At 42.7% G+C, this 17,506-nt stretch overlaps 1 long non-coding RNA gene across 2 annotated transcripts in view; it reads right to left on the bottom strand.

Annotated features, from left to right (window-relative positions):
* LOC132523757 (uncharacterized) overlaps positions 1 to 17,506 on the bottom strand; it is a 163,447-nt gene that overhangs the window by 27,451 nt on the left and 118,490 nt on the right. The window contains exon 1 of one of the 2 annotated variants that reach the window (XR_009541643.1): positions 9,663 to 9,792. The exons of the other annotated variant lie outside the window; for it this stretch is intronic. This is a non-coding gene — a long non-coding RNA (uncharacterized LOC132523757). Of the gene's footprint in view, positions 1 to 9,662; positions 9,793 to 17,506 lie in introns of those variants that run through there. 2 annotated transcript variants of the gene reach the window in all.

Raw genomic sequence — 17,506 nt, 5'->3', positions numbered from 1 at the left:
TCTCCCACCCTGTTGCTCTCAGGCCCCCAAGTCCCGGAGTCAAACAGTTTCTCACTAGGAAACTACAAAGAGGAAGAAGTTGGGACCTGGGATTGAAATGCTGTATCCAGAGCATTTGAAACGCCAAAGTCAGCTGCAGCTTTTGCCTGTTGCTATGGCACAGGTGACTCTAGAGTCACCAGCCTGGAAACTGACAGACATAGATCAGTGTGCACTGGTTGCCATGGTGAGGAAAAACCTAAGGATGCTTTCTCCATGCCCATTGGTACCCAGCATGTCAGGTGTCCAGAGCTGCAAGAGAGTGCTAAAAGCCCTCATCAAATCATTAACTTTTAGGCAGGAATTCAATTGTGCTCAATTGGTCTGAGGGTCACGCTTCACGAAAGAGATTGTCACAGGGAGGAGAAACGCTGGACCCTTCAGAAACCTGGAAAATAAAGTATTCAAAGCAAATTCTGTGGTTTTTTTAGTGACTTGTTCATGTTCTTTTTCAAAGGAAAGTTTAATTAACTCCATTTAGAAATGTTTAACCTTGGGCAATTAACATCCTTAAGTCCAATATTTGTCAAAATGCTGTCCCCAAGGTAACAAATCAGAATCTCTGGGGGTGGGGCCCAGGTACCAGCAGTTTTAACCATGTCCCTAAGGTCCTAGGCACACTGAAGTTTTAAAACTACTGCCCTAGTGTACCTATATAACTTTAAAGTCTCAATACAAAAACAATTCCGGTCAGTAGCACCAAAACATTTCACCATTCTTGTTCCTTTTTGTCATGTTCTTACATCACCATGACTCCCTAAGAGCCGCACTCTTTGAAAGATATTTGTCTACCAACAAATTGCAGGTACAGTCAGCCCTCCGTATCCTGGGATTCTGCATCCACGGATTCAACCAATGCCAGTCGCAGGCTGTTGAATCCGCGGACGCAGAACCCACGGATACGCTGCCGACAGTACCAGTCATTTTCTATAAGGGACTTGCGCATCCGCAGATTTGGGTATCCGCTGGGGGTCCTGGAACCAATCTCTGAGGATACCAAGGGATAGCTATATTGAATAATGATTTTTCCCCCTTTTAATCAAAGACGTACATAGTACCCCTCAGCTCAGATGAAACGTATATAGCTCATTAGGCTTTCAGAGATTAAAAACAATAGCTCAAGTTCCCCAGTCCTACCTTTGCCAACCCTTAGTGATCTGAGCATCCCAAGTTGGGATTACAGAAACTATTGAAGAACTCCACGGCATCAAAGACCGGTTCTGAGATGTTAAACATAAGCAATAACAAGATCCATCCTCCTTCTAAGGAATGTAAACTTATTTATTCCTTCATTACTTATAACTACCCCTGTCCCAGTATGGATAGAATTTAAAGTAATTCACAAAGATTCATAAAATAACGTAAATTAGCATAGCCTTCTACTTGTTTCCTATTAGCCCATCTCCCTTTCCTTTCCAGTATTAATAGTCCTCATTTTTAGCTAAAACACATGGCTACCCACATTTCCCAGCTGTCCTTATAGCTAGGTGTACCCATATGACTAAGGTCTGGTCAATGGGATGTACATGGAAGTTGTTTATGCAACTTCTAGGAAGTATCCTCAAAAGGGAGGATTGGTTGTGTCCCTTCCTGCTGACTGGCCACAGACATAATGGGGAGAGTAGCCATCTTGGACCATGAGTTGGAAGCCGTGTGTTGAGAATGACAGAGCAACACATTAGAAGTCCGGGCTCCTGATGATGGTGGAGCTGCCATTCCAAACTTGGACAACCTACCCAAACTTTTTTTTTTTTTTTTTTTTTTTTTTTTGCAGTACGCGGGCCTCTCACTGTTGTGGCCTCTCCCGTTGTGGAGCACAGGCTCAGCGGCCATGGCTCACTGGCCCAGCCGCTCCACGGCATGTGGGATCTTCCCGGACCAGGGCACGAACCCGTGTCCCCTGCATCGGCAGGCGGACTCTCAACCACTGCACCACCAGGGAAGCCCTACCCAAACTTCTTCCTGAGAAAATTGAAGCTTCTTTCTTGTTTAAGTCACTGGTGTTTGGGGTTTTTCATTCCACACAGCCAAACCTAATCCTTACTACTAACATAAATGAGGGGAAAAAAGATAAAAACATACAATAAAGCCAGAAATAAACTTAGCAGAAAAATAAATACCATATAGTCTTATATATTTGCTGTGAATAAGTTGCAACTTTAGCTTCACACTTTCTAATGGTCAGTGCGACAATAAGTCTTTTAAAGACACATCTCAGTGTCATAACGTTTATTTTTTTAATTGCTCAGGAGAAACACAACTGTTCCTGTTGCTAAGAACAAATTAATTCATCCTAAGAGTCCATAAAGAGGGCATCCATCATGTAATATAATAACAACAACTGCCACAACTTTCTTACGGTAGAAACAGTTGTTTCATGATGTTCTTCAATACAGGCCAGGAGAATCCCAGTGTAGGTAATTTGATTTGAAATTGCCCTGTCTACTCATTTATGTAGTATGCTAGATTGAATGCTCTCTTTCCCATCCCTCACAAACACTCTCTAGGTAGGACTTAGAGAGATAACAGGTGGGAGGATAAGAAGGTGGTTTAAAAAACCAAACTCTACCCACATCCAAGTTGTCTACCAACAGCATCACCATCACCTATGAGAAATGGGCAGGATTGATATGTCCTCCCTTCCATGTACCACAACCTTTCTTGTTATGATATTTTCTACTTAAAACACCCTTGAAGTTATTTTAACTTAAATTTTATAGATTATTTCAAATCTGTTAAAATTTTTGTGTGTCTGTGTGCACTGGAGGAGGAACTCAGTATGTGATTTTTCCATCTGTAGTCCCTACATATCTCTGAATTGCGTAATACAAGTAGATAATGAATAAAATACAGCCAAGTAAAGCAGTCATTTACTAAAAGAAAAACACAAGGACAAAAAATGTAAATATTTAACTATGGGTCATGTGTCCCAACTGTGAATACAAAGTGGCAAATGTCAGCAGTTTGTATCCCGTAAAGGAAACTAAAATGGTTTCCAACACAACACTCTTTTGCTAGGGGCAGCAGGGCAGACACCGCCAAAGTCACAGAGACACGTTTTCAAAATTTCTAGTGAGATGCTTCCTGATGGAGCCTCATGCCTGCTCCATTGATTCTACAGCATTTCAAGCAGGATCTTGCTCTCCAACCTGGGTTCCTTTCTGGCTCTATCCTGTTGAAGGAATGATTTGTGAGACAGTGTGGGAAATGAGTAGTGAACATGTGCTACCTGAACCAGATGGTTACATACTTCACATCCTATGTGGTACCTTTATACTTTCTGGCTAGGTTTTATTAAGGTATGCTTTCCTATTACCCAACATTGGATTTGAGAATGGAAGGATACGTTGTTTTTTGTTTGGTGGTTTTTACCCTGAGCATTACTTGTTTTCATGATGCAAATACTGCACTTAAATTGGTAAAGTAGAGATATGAGAGTATATCTGCGGTCATTGCAAGTAACCCAAGTCCCACAGAAACAGAACACAAAATGAATTCCTTTTGATTCCTCAGAGAGGATGATGGAACATCTATTTTCCCCCATTTAATTAACTGTCCAACTCCCCTAGGCAGCTACAGGCAAACACCTCAAAATTTTATCACACCAGTCTAGTTATCCTCCAGCGGCCCAAAGCCACCTTTTCACTTATATATGGAATTCACAAACAAATTCATTTCCCACAAACGGAATCTCTAATTAGGATCAACTTCATTTGAAACTGTGCAGCAGACAGGAAAATGAGAGCATTACAGAACATCATTAATAGCAACTGCAAATAACTTTTTAATCGATCTATGTATTCCTCTCCAAGAAGTTACTCTTCTCTTCCATTGAGGAAACAATTTTTGCTTGCCATTAGCAACAATCTCAACATCATGCATAATAATAGTAATAATGATCATTTTTTAAAATGCCAGCCAACAACTGGGTAGATCTTTCTCATTTAAAAAAGCTTCCAGGAGACTTCCCTGGTGGTCCTGTGGTTGAGACTCTGCACTCCTAATGCAGGGTCACGGGTTTGGTCCCTAGTCAGGTAGCTAGGATCCCGCATGCTGCACATCACAGCCAAAATAAATAAATAAATATAAATAAAAAAGCTTTCATCTGCATTATCATCTCACTTGATCTTATTTCTGCTTTGTGTATACTAAAGTAGGTGTTTTTACTTCATTTCACAGGCATAAGGCTGAGGGGCTCCCTGTGGGGACTCGTGTTACTGAGGTTTGTCCGATCGACCTTGGACAAGTTACTCAATGTCTCTGAACCTCAGTAAATCTATAAAATGAGGATAAAACTAGTACCTACCACAGACTGGTGTTGTGATGTGCAGTAACAGACATGCGGCAAACCTGGTAAAGCCTTGTAATTGTTGGTTGAGCATGGAGGGGTGAGTTGGTCTTCCCAAGGATGAACAGCTTTTAATCTGCAGAACCAGGAAGAACCTGGCCTCTCAACTCCAGACTTGGGGCTTCCTTGAAGCGAGAATCTATTTAGGGGAGGGGCTTTCCTGGTGGAGCAGTGGTTGAGAGTCCACCTGCCAATGCAGGGGATACGGGTTCGTGCCCCGGTCCGGGAAGATCCCACGTGCTGCGGAGCGGCTGGGCCCGTCAGCCATGGCTGCTGGGCCTGCGCGTCCGGAGCCTGTGCTCCGCAGCGGGAGAGGCCGCAGCGGTGAGAAGCCCGCGTACCGCAAAAAAAAAAAAAAAAAGAAAGAAAAAAAAAAGAATCTATTTAGGGGCTAAACTAAGATCAGATCAGACATTTCCAAAACTTAAACCTCTCTTTATTTCTGCCATCCCATCAACTATGTGAGCTGATGTAAGCTTGAAGAGTTAAAGGATTACTGACTCTCTGTTAGGGCTGGGATGAAACACAAACATTTGATGATCAATAGAAGAGTCTGTAAATAATGAACAGAACTCACAGAATTGTGCTTGGAATCCCAAAGGCTAGAAACACCTGTCACATATTGCTTCTCTGCCCTGGCACACTTTGGGGACAATGCACAATGCTGAAGTCCACTGCTGGCCACAAGGTGGCAGAATGTCACCAGCAAGGACGCTCAAGCCCAAACTTCACGCTGGAGCAAATCAGGGCAGGTCGCTGACACCCAAGACAACAAATGAAATAATCCAGTTAACATCAGCCCTAAACCTAAGTTAGTGACAAATATTCTGCAAATGCCATGCTTCTGCCTAAATGCTCAGCTCTTATTCCAGACAGTAAAATGGGCACCTCATCGATCTTCACCTACAAAAAGGAACCTCAAGGTGACCATGAACTTATTCCAACATATATGACTACTTCTATTTACATGAATCCCAATTTTCAAACATATAAAATAATTGAGAAACTTTAGGTGTTGGGAGCCATCCTCCAGAATCCTCAGAGCTCTCTTATATAATATTTTCTTATAAAGATGAAAATATCTTTAAAATTAAATTATTTCCATATTATGCAATGACCATAAACATTTTAAAACCTGGATTTTCCTACTAACCTACCTGTTTCTGAGCTACCTTCCCTTTTACTTTCTACAAAAGTGAATGTGTAAGGACTATGGAATAATTTAATAGCTTAACAATATACAAGGTTTTACACAGACTTGGATTGTTTTAGAGTTGGATGGTAACTGGGAGATTATTTACTTTAATGCCCTTATTCTCCCAGTGAAGAAAGTAGTACTGCCAGAAGTTAATTAACTTGCCTAAGATAACACAGAAAGTCAGTTCAGAACTGAGACCTGAACTTTTGTCATCTGACTTTCAGGATAGTTTGGACTACTTTAGATCTTTCATTTACTTGTGTCAGGAAAGTCATGATTGTCTTTACCCCACAGAATGGAAAAACTACTTGCAAGAGGAGAAAGTACCAGTCAAGTATCATGCTGTGTGATTCCAGCACTTCAGCTGGATCCATATTAGAAATTCAGCAGCGGTTAAGACAAAAACTGAGAAGCATCATGATCACAACGGTAATCCCCCCACCCTCCAAAAATTAAAACCCTAACAGATGATCCAGGGGTGAGTCTTTCTAGAACTTGAAAAAGAACCTGCCAGGTCACAGCCACTCCACTGGGATACGAGATTACATAAAATTCAGGCAGAAGGAGCAAAATGCCTCTCCGGGGACACCGGAGACCCTGAGCCTGTCTCAGGAGGTGTGACTATAAAGTAATGGGTCTGATTTTAAAAGAAGCACAACCAGCGCTTACACGTCTAAGTGAGCAGTCAGTCACCTTGGGAAGCTGCATATTTGTGCCAGAGTTGCTGCAGCGGCTCCAACGTTAACTCTTCTTTGGGATTTGCCGTCAGAGCTTCACCATGTTCTGCCAGATATCTACCATGGGCGTAAATCTTGGTTGTGTGAGGGTGGACTTGTTTCTGGAAAACCTCCAGAGTCAGCTCTTGGGAGTAAGGTGGGTGGTCAAGGCAGATAATAATATTTTGGGATAAAACTGAGTTGCATATAGTCATTGGGTCGATTTCCCCTGTGGTTTATAAATTCGACCAGATGGCTCATCTAGGAAAAGAATCACCTATTGGAGGCAGTCAGGAAAAACTTTAAGGTTTTAAGGTTTTGATGGTAAATACAGGACAAGGAAAAACAAAACTAAAAATGAAGTGAAGAAGAACCAGAGGGTTATATCTAATGTGTACGTTACTGATTTCAAAATAAAGCCTTCTTAATTCCAGTTCTTAATCATTTTGCATCCACTGGTAAGTTACTCTTCTGTCTCCCAACTCATGTCTCAGCTCCTCTAAGGGAAAAGGCCAATTATTAGATTAAATTACATGAAATTGCTGCCATTCAGACATATTTGACCTACAAAAATCATATAATTCAAGCTAATACATTTGAAGTCGTAATGTTTAGCCCAGTGGCTAAAAGGAGTTCAACAGCATTAAGAGATGTCACCGTGCTGAGGTGGGCGATCCTGAGTGTCAACACTGAATCGCCAGAAAACGATACCGAACAACCCGAGAGGTAAACATCAGTTTTCTCCCTCCATAGTTCTACTTTTTAATGCACTTAGGTTTCTTTTCATTATCTAATTTAAACTGCACATCTTGAGGGTGAAAAAGCCAGCCACGCACACCAGCAAACAGCCTTTCACAAACAGGGCTATTCTGTAAGAAACATCAGTCTCACCCTAAGTCATAGCCTGCACATAATGGCCATCCATATTCCACACATTTGGAAGCCAATTTGCCAACTTAGTCCCTCTAGGTCCTGGGACTCCGCTAGATAGGCCAGATGATCCGATTTTAACTTAACTGATTTCACTAAGGAATGGAGTGTACACTTGGCCTTTCCACCTCCCTCACTCAGGGCGGGTGTGACCTTGCAAATTATGATTGAAGTCATTGTTCTGTGAGCTATCTTTCCCTTCTGGTTCGTTCTTTTTCTGTTTCTTTATGGTAATTTATTGCAAGAGTAATTTTTTTTTTTTTTTTTAGGTATTTGGCTTCATTTTAAGAGTAAATTTTTTGCCCCAGTTTTATTGAGATATAACCCTCTGGTTCTTCTTCACTTCATTTTTAGTTTTGTTTTTCCTTGTCCTGTATTTACCATCAAAACAGGATTAGAGAAGCTGTTCCACCATCCCTTCATTTGAATATTCAGAAAGTGTCATTCAATATCATTAACCTGCCTGGGAGAAAAGACTCATTAGGTAAAGCAGAGAACTTCTGGATGTTATTTCAGCTAATATGTCATTTACTGTTTGGGTGGAAAACTGTGTCATCCATCTGCCTCCTACAGAATTCTCTCAGGAAAAGCTTTGACGAGGGAAAGTGTCACTGGTAAAAGCTGGCCTTGAGGAATTAACCAGATGATATGCAAAGCTATAAAGACTGCAAGTTGAAGAGATGCTTCCCATCAAGATCAAGGCATGGCCAGCGGACACAGGCTGGCGTCATAGCCCAGCCCCTCCCATGAGGCTCCCGCCCTGCGCCTCTATCCCAACAGTCCCCAACACTCAAAATTCATCGTCGGTGGGAAGTCACTCGGCACATTCAATTATATTGTGACAAATTTTAAATTGTTCACCTGCGCCTCAAAATGGGAAAAGTGGGGCTACGTGACTGTAGAGTTATGATCTCTGCTGGGGACTTCCTGATAAGCCCCAGGCTGGCCAGGACGTAGTTGCACATCCTTTGTGTTAGCCCACAAGCAGCTTGGCTGACCCGGCTTCCCCTACCCGACACTTTTTATTATCACTGCCCAAAAATGCAGTTCTTGGTTTGTTTTCTTTTTAACAACCTTTTGTGATTACAAAAGCAATATCTTTTCACTATTAAAGAATTAGATCATTTTGCAACATATATATGTATGAGTCATCACATTGTACATCTTAAACTTACACAATATTATGTGTCAATTATACCTCAATAAAGCTGGAAAAAATGGAAAATGTCAATAAGGAAAAAATGGGAAAATTAAAACATCATATTCTTATTCCCCAAGGTTACCACAATTAACACCTATATCTATATTGTGCCACACTTTCTTTCTATGCATATATATCACATATATATATAATAATTCATCTTTCCATGTACATAAATTTTATTCTAAGCTAATACCTTTCAACTACCTCCCTCCACCACCACACTGTACCCAAAATGCATTCCTGCTAGTTTAGCTAACCAAGCATCCAATCCAGGACCATGCATTATATCAGATTATTATGCTCTTTAATTTTCTTTTAATCTGGGACACTCATCTCTTGTTACACATCACTGAGTCCTTGAAGACAGCAGGCCAGTTATCTAGCTGAAGTCCTATCCTTTGGATTTATTTGCCTTGTTGCTTCCTTAGGCCATCTGCCATTAAGCTTGTTCTCCCATCTCCATATTCCCTGTAAACTGGAAATTAGATCCAAAGGATTAGATACAAACACTTCCTGGCTAGCATCCATCAGAGGACCTGTGATGTATTGCATATTGCACCACACCAGGGGACAGGTAACACTTAGTTGCCTACCATTAGTGTTGCTGGGATTGCCCTCTGGATTAAGGGAGACAAGAACTTAATTCATCCAACCGGGAAGTAATCTGTGGGGTGTTACACTGGCAAATTATTTTTGAGACTCTAAACCTTTGTAGCTAATAACCTGATCCCAAAACCATACCATAAGCAAATAGGGAAGAACAGACTGCACAAGTCTGAGACTAAGAACAGGGTTAGAGTGAGTGGGGAAGGTAATGCCAAGACTTTTGATTAGTGATCGAAGCTGGAAGAAGTGAATATTAGGGCATTCATAGTGTCCTCCACTTGCCAAAGTAATTGATGGACATTAATGCAGCTTGCTGTAAACCCACGAGTCCCAGGGACTTGGGTGAGACTAAACAACTGATAAAGTCAGCAGTGGTATCGCGCAATTTTTTTTCCGGAAGAGCTCTTACAGGAGATCGAGGACTCTGATTTCTCTTTTAACAGTCATTAGTCAAAGTTACAACGCCAGGCTCACACACGCAAGTTCTTCAGAAACAAGAACTGGATTTAATCCTCCCCAGAGGAGCCTGATCTAAGTACCTGCTTCAGCTGCAATCCTGTGAGCTGTGTACCATCACAGCAACTAGGCAATGGCAGGATAGGATCCCATCTCCCCACCTACCTACTTTAGTCCCACTCTGCATCGTGGGGGCCATAATTTTGTGACAATGACCCCGTGCACTGAGGTTGTTTGTTGATCCATGGTTGCTGAGTTCACTGCTAGACCGGGGACATCAAATGGGGCCCTCTCAGGTACAGGTAGCGTCAGGCACCCACCCCCACCAGGAACAGGGATGACCTGGTACTCTTGTTAGCCATGTACGGTACAGGTTGTACTGCTTTGCTGCTTGCTTTTTCAAGATGAGAGTGGCACAGTATTTAAGACAGCAGGAAAAACCAGAATTTGTCAATCCTTTAAGCAAGTACAACTGGAAAGCCTCAGAAGGAAGATGGCTCTGAATATGTTTACCTCTGTGCCCCTGAGCAAAACATTCACGTGATGACTCAGAGCTGAGGTGGCTCTGTCTGACTGCCAGAATGGCCTATTTCTAGAATAATAACAAAAATGTGCAATTAACCTGGATAAGGTAAATTAGCCCAGGGTGTAAGAGGGAGAGAAAATAAATACCACATTCCACAACCCCCGCCCCGCCCCCCCAACACAGACTACCAGAATTTGGCCTCAAGCAAATATAATAGATTTAGACTAGTTCAAGTGAAACTCTTGGGGCAGCTCCAATAAGTTTTCCTGTCTTTCCTACTATGTAGAAAGAAAATCTGAAAGGGCTCCTGGGACCACTGCAGTGGTCTTCTGAGTGCTCAGAGTTAAAAGGGGGGTTCTTGCATGGCTGGTAGATACACAGCCTTTGGCCAAGTGGAAGCTCAATAACTTCTGACTAAATGATCCAATCAGGTAAATTTTCCTCCTAATGGACATCAAGTTGAAAATTAAAAGGAAAAAGAAGAACACAGTATTTAGAAAAATGGGTCCTAGAGGCTGTTCTACCTGCTGCTTCAACTCCAAGAAGGCACCTCTGGTCCCTGCTTTTAGTACAAGAAGCTTGGACAACCAGTTCAGCTGGAAGCGTGCCATCCGTCCTGCCAGCAGCCCCTCGTTAGCTACCTCTGACCTGTTGAAAAGCTGAAAATACAACCTTGAGCCATTCTCTCTGCAGCTCAACTCCTATAATTCTCTTTCTAAATATTAGCAGCAGCCCCGTTATGCCATAGTTTTAAAAGTACTTGTCCCTTTTTTGCCTTCTTTGACCACAGCAACCACCACACTACTTTTCTTCAGGAAAAAGCTTTTTATGTAAAGAGTGAATTGCCTTTTTATTTGCTTTTCTCCCTATGTAGCTAGGCGTGCTACATTTTTTCTTGATGGCTTTTATACTTGGTTAAAATCACCTGGAAAAAATCAGTAGGGAAGAGGAGAGTATTTCCTTAGTTACCCATTGGCCATAGTAACTGAAGTCCACAGAAATCCATTTCCCATTTCCTATTAAAATTTTATAAGCATTTAAAATATTCACTTGGGTGCATCGTGTTTTCTTTTGCATCCCAACTGAGTTTCTTCTCCAGCCTGAGGTCTAAAGTCTGGCTGATTTTCTTCAGTGGCTTTACTCACTTAAAATAATTTTTTTCCCAATAAGTAAACACCCAATTCTGTTCATTAAACCAGTGACCTTTGAGTTTTCTAACACAGTTCTCCAAAGCTGGAGCCAACTGTTGACAACGCTTTGGTTGATAGGCACACACAGATTAAACTGTCTGCCCCGAGATATATTTTTCTCCCCAACTTAGAAGGATTCCCTGCTTTAGATGCTGGGCTCCCCACAAATCATAAGCAAAAGTCACTGCAGCTTGCCTTTCCCAGCTTTAAAGCCAATACAAATGCCCTCTCTGGCACATGAATGGAATAGAACTTTACTAGCTGCCCAGTCCTCACTCTCTAGATCCTTATTTTAGGGAACCTAGACCCAACCAGGCTGAACATACCTTGTAACTCCCTAGAGGCTCTCAAAGATCAGACTTCTCAAAGATCTTACTTAAAACTCAGATTCCCAGGCATCACCTCCCACAGACTCTGATTCAGTAGGTCTTAGTGGGGTCCATGAATCTGCATTTTTCAACAAACTCCTGTCGCCACCTCAAGTAAATGGTCCTTGGAACTTACTTTGACAAACACTGCTCCAAGAGAGCTCATCTCAATGGCTTTTGATCAATGCTGTGTTCATTCATTTACCCAGCAAACAGTGACCTGCTATGTGTAGGCTGTCATTCAGGGGCAGATAAATTTCACTTGGGCCCTACCCTCAAGAAACTTACAGTCTAGCAGGAAAAACTGAGACATGAACATAAGTATCTACTCAAAGGGAGTGAGAGATTTGTCATGAAAAAGGAACAGGGTTCAGAAGAGGAAGAGTAACTTTGAGCTGGAGAGGGATGGGGCATGGCTTTATGGAGAGGTGACATAGGCATTAAGTCTGAAAGAATGTGTAGTATTTGGGCACATGGAGGTAAAAAAGAGGAGGCATTCTGAAACACAATAGGCGGAAGCAACGGCACTGTGTGGGTAAGTGTGAGGACCTGTGTGGGGAAGAAGGAGTCATTTAACGGGCTTGGAGCACAGGGTGCAGGAAGGGGCATAGAAGCAATCCAGTCGAGCTTATAGAAGAGAGTTATGGCCAATCCTGAAGGGCTTTGAATGCCAAGTACAATGACTTGGTTACAAGTAAGATCTTGAGGTATCCCTGGCAAAGGAGTGAACTGCAAGCAGATTTGCAAGTAGTCCCAAGCTGCCCCAAGCATGTAGTAACATGGTGGCCCTGGGCATTTGCCCAAAGAGGTGGGAAGAAAGTCTACTAAGCTCTTCTCTGCAAGGATCCCTCAGCCCTGCAGTTCAGCCAGGAGCCTCATACACTATACCTCAGAACACGACATCCAGTGTCGGCTCATACCTTGCCTTGCAGCAACCCACTAATGTTAGAAAAGGACTAGAGCTTTCAGCCGTGGATTTTACCACCATTGAACCTATAAATTCTCCTTGAGTTGGAAGGATGAGAAAAAATGTAGAGCTAGAATGCTCCATGCTCTCACACCTTTATCCTCTTGAGAACACTGCTACATCTCTATCATCATGTTCCACCACACACACATGCACACACACACGCACGCACACACACTTAAAACTGAAGGGAGACAGAGCTATAATCTGTTGGCAGGTTAAGACTAAGAACACAGTGCTATTAAGACTAGACTTTTCCTGGCAAAATTTCCCATATCCAGTTCAATGAATAATTTTTATTTGTGTGTATAGCACTTTGTAGGCTTGCCATGGGTTGCAACTTTCCTATCTAGACCATAACTATGAAATGAATCATTTTTTCTAGTCATAACAGTTCCATCCCCCACCACACCACCACCCCCCTCAGATACAGGTTCCCCCAACTGAGGGGCTGACTGTCCATCCGCATATCACAGGATCATGTGAAAATCCTTAATTAGAAGGCCAGTTCCTCTGCATGAACTTCAGAATCACCAACAGCATAGATTACATGAGCAAATTGTAGCCATAAATTCAGCTCCCCCCCTATTCTTCACCTGAGTCTAATCAGAAATACAAACAACATGTGCCAGAGAGAAATGAATTACAATCAGAAGCAGGGACCCAGAAGAAGCAGAGGGACGTTAGGATTATTTGCCCAGGTGATGGGTCATTTCTCCAGGAAATGTAATCAGAGGCGATAATAACATGTACTTTTTCAGGGAAGGAGGGTTTTTTTCTGCTTGCTTTGCGACAGCAGCAAGTGCAATATGTCCCTTGAGACCTTTTTGCACATCTACTATTATAAAGAGCCATTACATGGGGAGTTAGGAATACAGCGCCTACTGCTCTCTGCCGGTTTTACTGACAGGCTATGCCAACAAATTAAAGAGAGTAGCTGCCTAGTCCTGCAGCCAGGCTGGCCCATTCCTTGTGTGACCTGCTCACTGTGGATCATGCTTTAGAAGAGGCCAGGAGGAACGATCTGAATGCTTGCGCTCCCCTTTGCATGAATGTGCACTGACATATCTTCAATCAGAGCCTCCTGGCAACCATCTCTGTCTGCTCCAATGCAGGTGCACGTGAAAGCAGATCAAAATGGAATATGGGACTGGAGTTAACACTGCTGTACTGTACGCTTGAAAAGTTGCTATGAGAGTAGAGCATTAATGTTCTCACCATAACAACAGCAACAACAATAAAAGGGTGAGATGAAACATGCGGTAAGTAACCTTATTGTGGTAAACATTTCACAACACATGAGTCTATCAGATCATTGTGCGCCTTAAACTTACACAATGTTATACGTCAATTATAACTCAACAAAGCTAGAATAAAACATTTTTGATTAAAAATTATGGAATGCGTATTTGTATATGTATAGCTGATTCACTTTGTTATACAGCAGAAACTAACACACCATTGTAAAGCAATTAGACTCCAATAAAGATGTTTAAAAAAAAAAAGTATGGAATGCGGACCCTCTGTGAGTCAACGCTGGCCTCTGTGGAGACCCCGGCAATAGCTGCTGGCCAAGGCTGGCAGGGCTGGGAGCAGTGATAAAGGATCTTTAGCAGGAGATCAGTTTGCAAGCTGGTTCCTGCTGGGAGGACAACTAGGACCTGTAAAACCTGTCCCTTTTTCTCCCCCCGGGGTATCTGGGATGTCTGCCAAGGCTGCCTGCCCTGCCCCGCTGCCCACAGGCACAGCCTAAATGCTCACGGAGGTAACACACACACACACACACACACACACACGTAAACTGCCACCGGCTAGAAATGGGGCTACCCTAGAAGGATGCTTAGATTTCAGAATCCTGGAGGTAAGGGTCTAGAACTGTGCTTTTCGGTATGGTAGCCGCTAGTCATGTGTGGCCATTAGCGCTTGAAATGAGGAGAGCCTGAATTGAGATCTGAGCTGTGCTTTAAAGTATAAAATACACGTGAGACTTTGAATACTTAGCATGAAATAAAGAATGCAAAATATCTTGTTACTTTTTATATGATCGAATTTTGAAATGAAAATATGCTGGATTATACTAGATTCTTATTGCTAGTGTAATAAATCACTACCAAATTTCGTGGTTTAACACCGATTTTTTAGATTACAGTCATGGAGGTCAGAAATCCAAAATGGGTCTCACTGAACTAAAATGCAGGTGTACTCCTGGGCTTCCCTGGTGGCGCAGTGGTTGAGAGTCTGCCTGCCGTTGCAGGGGACGAGGGTTCGTGCCCCAGTCCGGGAGGATCCTACATGCCATGGAGCGGCCTGGCCCGTGAGCCGTGGCCGCTGAGCCTGCGCTTCCGGAGCCTGTGCTCCGCAACGGGAGAGGCCACAACAGTGAGAGGCCCGCGTACCGCAAAAATAAATAAATAAAATAAAATGCAGGTGTGTTCCTCTGTAGGCTGTAGGAGAGAATCTGTTTTCTTACTTTTTCCAGTTTCTGGAGGCTACCCACAGTCCTTGACTCATGGCCCCCTTCCTCCATCTTCAAAGCTTGCACTATTCCATCTGTCTAACCGTTCTTCCCTGACCGCAGCCAGAAAAGAATTTCAGCTTTTAACAATCCATGTGATTAGAACAGGCCCAGATAATCCAAAATAATCCAGATTTATCTCCCCATCTCAAGGCCCTTAACTTAATCACATCTGCTAAATCCCTTGTGTCCTATAGGGTAACATACCACAGGTGGCAAAATTAGAATGTGGACATCTTTGGAGGCCATTACTCTGCCTACCACATGGATATGTTGGATGAAATACAATATATTATTAAGATTAATTTCACCAGTTTCTTTTTTACTTTTTTAATGGGTCTACTAGAAAATATTGTAATTGCTTATGTGGCTGTCGCATTACATTTCTATCAGACATTGCTAGTCTAGGGCTTTTTAATCACCAAGATTCACTACATGGACCACTTTAGGGTGCCCAGACCCTCTCTAGGGCACAGGGGTACAGCCCTGAGGTGACCTCCACTCCTAGAACACAGCCACATGGCATATACCCTATGCTCAGGGTGACCATATGCCCCTGTTTGCCAGTGGCAGTCCTGGTTTACACTGAGGTCCCAGCAGAATTAGTATCAGTGTTCCCACTCACTCTCAAAATGCCCTGGTTTGGACGATGCATTAAATGTTTGTCCTGCTCATGTGTACTGTGTGAATATGAAGCTGCTCACCCATCATCAACCAGTGCCTCCAATCAATTTGCTCATGAAGGTAATGGGTTTGCACTGGTCTTCACGTCCCGCCCCGCTGGACTTTCCCAGTCTTCTTCATGGGCAATGGCTCCCACAGCAAGTACAGCCGACACATCAAACTAGTTGGTTGTAAGCTAATCAACTTTTGAGTTTTTTAATTATACTTTGTTGTCATTTTATAATTATAAAAATAGCACTATAATTATAAAAATAAATCATTATAATAATCCATAATGTAGAAAACGTTATGTGTCCTGTAATTCTCCACACACATCCCCATAAATAACCAGTGTCAACAGTTTGCTGAATATTCCTTCAGGTATTCTATTCTCTGTGCAACAAGTTTGGTTGAAGAGTCTCAGTTCAGTGAAACAAATGTGAAGCTGGTTTCACTGTTCTTTGACGGGCATCAGGAAGACTAAATCTAGCTCAATCTGTTAAACTCAATCATCCAGTAATGATTAAATCCAGTTTGAACTTAATCTCTTTCTCTAGTTAACACTCAGTGAAACTCAGGAAGCATAATTATTAGTGCTCAGTTCAAAGTCTCAGCCCAGAGGTTTGTTTGAAGATGCTTGAAGTAAAGAAGGGAATGCTAGACCCACCTTCTCACACCCTCTATTCTCTGTTCCAGCACAGCTTTTATTGATGTGTGTGTGTGTGTGCATTTGAAGGGTACAGTCCCCTTTCCGCTGGCCATTGCCAGCTCCCTGTGCAGAGGTGCACATGGAAAGGTGGTGCTGTCTATTGGATGATTGGTCCCACAGTGAAGACTTCTACCCAGCATGTCCTTATTTAGGCAATAAGGGCTACCAGGCACTCATAGCCAGAACATGGTAGCATTGCTTTTCCTCTCCTTTCTGTACAACCCCAAGTGGTAGGTGCTGTACCCCTTGAAGTGTGTACATCTTCCACTTGACCAGGTGTGTGTCCTTCACCCAACATCCTCAGTCCCTAGCTTCCATAGTGGAATCTCCTACCTGCTCTGCTGTGCTCCCATGGGTACTGGGTGGGTGAGCTGAGGGTCTACCCAGCACCTCCAACTGCACAATTCTTTAAGGGCTTTTCCTTCTTGAGAAAACTCCACAAATTCCAGGAGCAATCTGGGCCTGCTGGCCAGGTCCCAGGGTTACCCTCAAACCTCAGAAGCAATTTTTGCATGCCCTCTCAGAGGAGTTCAGGTCTTTTGAACATTAGCTGCCCATACTCTTTGCTTGGACTTGCAATAAACACTGTACTTTCCTTCACCACAACCCCATGTCAGTAGATTGACTTTACTGCACAAGGCGAGCTGACCCAAGTTTGATTCAATAACAGGAATATTACTATCCCAAGAATCCTGCTGCCCCCTGTCTGCCTCTCTCTCCAGCCAGCCATCTTTGTAAATGGAAGGGGTGGTAATATTAAGTTCCTCTGGAACCCACTTCAAAAAGCCTGTGTAGTTGCTAGATGCTGAGCAGCGCTCATTGACAGCTGGGGCTGACTCCTCAGGTATTAGGTAAATCTAGAAGGAACAGAAAAGTTTCTCCACAGGTATTTACACCCTCCTACACATCCTAACAGATTTTGCTTCTAAGGTGTCCCTCTGGAGAAATTCTCCCAAGTCCTAGCATTGAAATTAATTCTACACAATTACTTCAACTGTTAAGTAAAACACACGTATGATTTTCAATATTTATATAATTGCAACTTAAAGGCAAAACAAAAGAATAGTGACA

This window comes from Lagenorhynchus albirostris, chromosome 7 (assembly GCF_949774975.1).
Source record: "Lagenorhynchus albirostris chromosome 7, mLagAlb1.1, whole genome shotgun sequence".
Classification (NCBI taxonomy): domain Eukaryota; kingdom Metazoa; phylum Chordata; class Mammalia; order Artiodactyla; family Delphinidae; genus Lagenorhynchus; species Lagenorhynchus albirostris.
Note: the sequence above shows the minus strand (reverse complement) of the source record. Positions and strands in the feature narration are given on the sequence as shown.